Raw genomic sequence first — 6,963 nt, forward strand, 5'->3', positions numbered from 1 at the left:
AGCTTAATCTGTTTTGTCATCTGAGGGGACTTTTCTCCAAAAGTACTTTAAGAAACTATTTTTATTCATAAAAAACTAAATTTTTGGAGGTATTTTCAAATCGGTCCAGCTCGCTTAAATCTTAATATTTTTTCGAAAGATTTTGGTGGACGTCTTAAAATATAATAAATTTTGCAATCCCGGCGGAAAAACACCAACTTTTTTTGGTGATGCAGTCTAATGTACATATATGAACACATGTATGCATAAGACGCGAAAACTTTTTGAAGTGAAACTTCTTTAGCCCTTCTTGAGTGTATGCACATGGTTTTAATTTATATTTTTATCGATTTTGTTATCGATATTGCTATTGATTTTGATATTGATATTTTCGGAACTTTTCGATATAATAAACGATATTTTTTATCGTTTTTTTATAGATATTTTGGTCGATATTTTTATTGATTTTGTAATCGATTTTGTTATCGATTTTGCTATCGATATTGATATCGATCTTGCTATCGATTTGTTATCGATTTCGTCATCGATATTTTTATCGATTTTGTTATCGATGTTTTTATCGATTTTGCTATCGATATTATTATCGCTTTTGTTATCGAGATTTTTTTCTTAGTGTGTGCCTTTGTTTTTGACATGGATGTGCTCTTAACCATACCACGTATTCTATGTACGTTTAAATTTAGCGGCTGGGTATCCGATACAGCCTGCAGACCAAGACGAAGGCGCCGGAGTGTTCCTTTTAAATATTTTTCGTTAGGTTTTAATTCAAGTACTATGTCTCATATTCCATAAACCATGTAAATTCAAATAAATAAAAAAATAAATATTTCGAGTATTCTGTTTTGTAGCCCATCAAATTGTAACTTTGTATCTTAAACGAAAATATTTAGGGAGAATACCTAAAAGAGCGTGCGTATAAAGAGTTATCAAAATCAGCGCGATTAATTATACTAAAATTTAATCGGCTATAGAACTGCATACTTATAAATTCTGGTTTAAAATATTGAAGTTTTTATAACAGTTTCTAGAATTCTTCTTAACTTTCAACACAGTTAGGAACGTGAATTTATATGTTTAATAGACATTGTTTATGTTATAATACTAATGAGCAAACCTTAAAAAAAAATATTTACGAAAAATATTTAGCATAAAAACCATTGTGAATATTCAAAATTCTATATATTCCTCATTCGATGCGGGAGAGTCTATGTATTACAATTCAATACATTTAATACAATTTAATGCTGAGTTAACACAAATAGGCATTAAATATATCACCGTTTTCTCATTTTCCACTCGACTTAGTTTAGATTTTTAATTATAAATAATACCCATTATACGTAACAAATATAAATTATTTTTAAAATGAAGAAAATGAAGGAATAACTGAAACTTTATGTTACTAATGTTAAAGTACACGTTGCCTCGAAAAGTAATTTAGTGCAAAACAAATAGCTATTTAAACATAAAATGAAGTAGTTTTTATTTACAAAATTGTATGCGTGCTTATTTAATGAAAAGGCTATACTATACTTCTTAGAACCAGTTCAAAACTAACCACATTTTTTTTAGCCCGGAGGGGACCCTTTTTAAACTATCTAGGAACTGTTGTTACATGAACTGTCTCAGAACCATCTAAGCCAGAGTCAGCCCAGAACAAGTTCAAAAGTTCTGCAGATGGCGACAATTGTCACTTCGTAGGACATCGCCATGTTAAAAAAGACAGTTGAAAGCATTGATTTGGGATATATGAAGAACCAGTACCGTCCCTTTTCAGGCTAGCTCAGCGCAAGTCCTGAACCGGTTTGATTTGCTGCAGGGATGTATGTATGTATGTGTTTGTTGTCACCGTCCTGCATGCTTGGGTAATACATGTACATTAGGGTGGCCCTTGTTTTAATTTGTCGGATTTTGTTAGGTCGCACCCCGTAGATTGGTGAATATTCATGAAAAAATGTGTTAGCCAAAATTTCAGGTCAATCGGAGAAATACATGTCGGTAGGTGGGTCTGGTTAAATGTACATCTCACCTTTTTCTGTGTGGCGGTGTAATTATAATGATGGAAATGTTTTCTAAATTGCGAGAATAATAAAGTTTAATCAACAAGCAAATATGTCACAAGGGAAAAGCGCCCGGAATGCATCCTCTCCGCAAAAAACTGCAGTACAACAACTGAATTCTAAAGGTGCTAATAGTCCGACAGTAGCAACAGTGTCAGCAATAATATAATACAATTTTAACGGAATATAAGACACAACTCAGCAGAAAAATTTATACTGGAAACATTCAACAAGACCAAAACTTTCTTAACAGACGCAGATAAGGGAAACAAAACAGTGGTAATGTACAAAGAGGACTATACAAAAAAGATGAATAAACTACTTGACGACAAAAAAACGTATAAAATAGTAAGAAACGATCCAACTAACACGCTACAGAGGAAGAACAATACCCTGGTTGACGAATTGTATAAAAGCAGAATTATTGACTATAGAGGTAAACAACAACTCGTATGCACAGCAGCGATTGCACCTAGACTTTACGGACTTCCAAAGATCCACAAACCAGACTTCCCTTTAAGGCCAATTTGTTCGTCCATCAATGTTCCGTGTTATGGTTTGTCCAAATATGTAAGTAAGATTCTCAGTAGCCTAATTTCTGAGGAATACAATATAAAAAATGTGTTTAGATTAAAAGATAAACTGGATAAAACTTGACTTCTTTAATCTGATGTTGGAGAAGATAATAAGAGCTGCAGAACTGAACCGCTCAGGAACAATTTACTACAAGAGCGTGCAATTTCTGGCTTATGCCGATGACATCGACATCATCGGTAACAAAAACCGCGAAGTCTGTTCTGCATTTTCCAAGTTGGATAGGGAAGCAAAGCGCATGGGTCTGGTGGTAAACGAGGACAAGACGAAGTATCTCCTGTCATCAAACAAACAGTCAGCACATTCGCGCCTTGGCACCCATGTCACTGTTGACAGTTACAATTTCGAAAAAGTAGAGAATTTCGTTTACTTGGGAACCAGCATTAACACCGATAATAATGTCAGCATTGAAATCCAACGTAGAATCACTCTTGCCAACAAGTGCTACTTTGGACTGAGTAGGCAATTCAGGAGTAAAGTCCTCTCTCGACGTACGAAAACCACGCTCTATAAGTCACTCATCATGCCCGTGCTGGTATATGGCGCAGAAGCATGGACAATGACAACATCCGATGAGGCGGCTCTTGGGGTGTTTGAGAGAAAGATTTTGCGGAAGATTTACGGTCCTTTACGCTTTGTCGACGGCGAGTACCGCAGACGATGGAACGATGAGCTGTATGAGCTTTACAACGATATGGACATAGTGCAGCGAATTAAAATACAGCGGCTCAGCTGGCTTGGTCATGTCGTTCGAATGGACACCGACGCTCCAGCTCTGAAAGTATTCAACTCGGAACCCGCTGGTGGTAGCAGAGGAAGAGGGAGGCCCCCACTGCGATGGAAAGATCAGGTGGAGAAGGACTTGGCTTCACTTGGCGTTTCCAATTGGCGTCAGTTGGCACAAAGGAGAAACGACTGGGGTGCTTTGCTGAACTCGGCCAAAATCGCTTAGGCGGTTACAGCGCCAAAAAATAAGAAGAAGAAGAAGAAGAAGGATAAAATAAAAGTAGGTGAGGAAGAATTGCTGGTGTCCTTTGATGTGGTATCTTTGTTTACCAACATTCCGATACCTTTAGCCATTAAAATCATTATGTCAAAATGGAGCAAAATCAAACAGTCGACGAACATCTCCAAAAATAAATTTATAAATATCCCTAATTTCTGCCTGAAGGATAACAATTATTTCCCGCACAACGGAAAATTCTATGCACAAACCTTTGGAATGCCAATGGGAAACCCACTCTCACCTACTACTGTTGACATTATAATGGATGATTTACTAAACGCAACTATGTTAGAACGTAAGGAAAACTTTGAAATTGATATAAAATTTATAGTAAAATATGTGGATGACATTTTTGCCATAGTTAAACGAAACCACGTGGACACCATATTGAAAACACTTAACAAATATCATAAAAAATTGCAGTTTACAATAGAAACTGAAACCAACCTCCGGATTCCATTTTTAGACGTTATGATCCAAAGAAGAAATGACTCTTTGATATTTGACTGGTATTCGAAACCTACATCCTCGGGACGTTTAATTAATTAACTAACAACCAAAACACAATACTAGCATACCGATCAAATTACACGTTGTCTTCAATTTTTACCAAAACCAAAACTCCTATAGAGCCGCACCAACAAAATAACGTAGTGTACGAAATAACATGCGAAGGAAATGAAAACGAAAAGTGTAATAAAATTTACATTGGGACAACGAACATGCCGCTTGCAGTTCGCTTATCGGAGCATGAAGCGGACATCAAGAAGATGCAAGCGGACATACAGCTGATCTAACCAAAACAAAAACAAAAATAATAGACAAAAAAAAATGGAGAGAACGAGATTCACGTTGGAGAGCTTAAGGATATTACAGAATAGGCACAAGACAATTGAGTATTCCACTTGCGAACAGCGTTATGTGATTTTATAATAGTAAGCCATAAATTAAAAAAACGTCCACAACAACAAGTAACATCCAAATTGTATATTTCTTTTTATTATCTGAAAATTTGGATAAATAAGAGCCTAATAACATTAAAAATCAAAATCGCAGTGTGGTAGTTTTTGCAAATTTTATATATAGAAATTAAATATAGCGAAACAGTATATTTTATATAGGCAGCTTTTTTAAGCTTTTCGCGTTCTCTCTTCCATGGAGGTTGGTCTGCTTCTTTTTTAAGACGTCTTCCACTAGGCACCGAAAATACCACGTTTTCTTGGAGTTTTCTAAGTTCATCAGAAGATGGAGACTTTTGAACTTGTATAAATACGTACAATAAATATTATAGCGACTTTTGAAAGTGTATATATACATACAGTAAGTATTATAGCGACTTTTGCTAGAGTAGCTAACATTTGATGCTAGTTTTTTCAGAATATGAAAGGATTTTGCACTGTGTTGTTAGTGGACATGAAACTACTTTAACCCTGGACGTGCTTTGTTAGTCGATTCGACTAACAACAATCGTGTTTCGCTTCGTATGTGTGCTTTTACACAGTTCAAGTATTGAATTCAATTCTGCTCGGACATGGAAGAGAGGGGGTGAGAAGAAAAGGGACGAGTACACATGCGTCTGTACCGTCAAGTCGTTTCAACTTTCTTGCTTTGCTTTTGGCATTTTCGTTGCTTCCCATTTAAAGAACCAAAGACTTGAATTCAACAGAATTGAAACGTGTAAAAGCAAATAAAAAACACAAAAGAGAATGAGCAAGAATTGCTTTCAAGTACTTGAATCATGTAAATCAGGTGTATCTCTTCTATCGTTTTTTATTTTGCGCTCTGTGTTCGCATATCACCAGTCGAAAGCGAGCTCTAGCAGAGTGTGGACGCTCAAAACTTTCAGTGAACTGCAAGTAAGTTATTTGTCAATGTTATTGTGGCTTCTTAACATTTTATTTTTAATATTTTTATTGAGCTTTGTACCACGATTGTTTATTAGGAAAAATTTAAAAAGCAACAAAGTCTAAGCGGTAGAAGTTATAGCACTATTTCGGAGATCAAAACATCTCCTCATCAGACTTCGTTTTTCTAGACTTCTACGTTATTTATGCATGCTTGGTAGTCGAAACGACTAATAATGCATTTAGTGTGACTTTTTGATTTTGTTGTATTTTGCAGCGTGAAATATTTATATACATACGTACATATTTTGGAAAAGTCATTTAAAAATGAGTTCTAAGCGCTATCTCGATGACAAGCGAATTGAAGAATTTCTTCAAGCTTCAGACAGGGATGATGGAGAAAGCCGTTTTTCTGGAGTTGAAGAAGATGGCGTAATATATTTGAAAACAATGACGATTTGGAATCTTCGTCTTCATCTTATGGAGAAACTGATCCTGAAGATGATGATGTAGCTCTAAATATTTTGCGGGAAAGGCTTAATAAGAGCCGCATTATTTATACATTAAAGTTTCTTTGTTTGGGAAAAATCGCCACAAGTGGTCGACGGTGAAACCGGAAAACCATCGGTATGGCCAAAATATTTTTCATACAGCAAGAGGACCATCACTTCGTTCCAAAAACATAATTGAGCCGCTTGATTGTTTCAAAATGTTTATATCTGATAATATAATTCACCATATTATCCAATGGACAAATATTGAATTGGCAAATAAAAACGAAGCCGCCAGCCACCCATAAAACGCCGCTGAGTTATATGGATCGATTGGCTTGCTTACATTTACTGCTGCTATGAAAAACAACCACCTTCCGATCTATTGGCATCATTACGGTTTGATGACAAAACGACTAGAATTGCTCGCATAAGCGATAGATTTACTCATATAAGACATGTCTGGGATATTTTTGATGATAACTGTCGTGGAAACTACAATCCAGGATTATATTTGACAATAGATGAGCAACAGCTCGCTTTTCGCGGTCACTCGTCTATGGGATGTTAAATATAGCGTTCATTAATAGCTACGTAATTTACTCACATAACATGTTAAACTCGAATAAGAAACCACTATCGCGGAGAAATTTTCTTAAGAAGTTATACAATGATCTGGTTCAGCCACATATGACGCAACGATTGAACTGTAACCCTAATATATCAGTCAAACTTCGTCAAAATATCGAAAATATACTACCTCAAGAAGAAATTCAAAGTAACGCTATAGAAAAACAAACAAAAAGGAAGATTTGCAGCTTTTTTGATTATAAAAAGCACCGAATGACTAAGTCATGCTGCAAAAATTGCCAAAAAAGTATTTGTGGTGAGCACAAATTTGACATATGCACAGAATGTGCAAACAAATTTCCTCCTAAATAACTCTTTGATGATATTGATAAAAAAAA

Source organism: Rhagoletis pomonella, unplaced genomic scaffold (assembly GCF_013731165.1).
Source record: "Rhagoletis pomonella isolate Grant_MI unplaced genomic scaffold, Rhpom_1.0 Rhpom_scaffold_01389, whole genome shotgun sequence".
Taxonomy (NCBI): Eukaryota; Metazoa; Arthropoda; class Insecta; order Diptera; family Tephritidae; genus Rhagoletis; species Rhagoletis pomonella.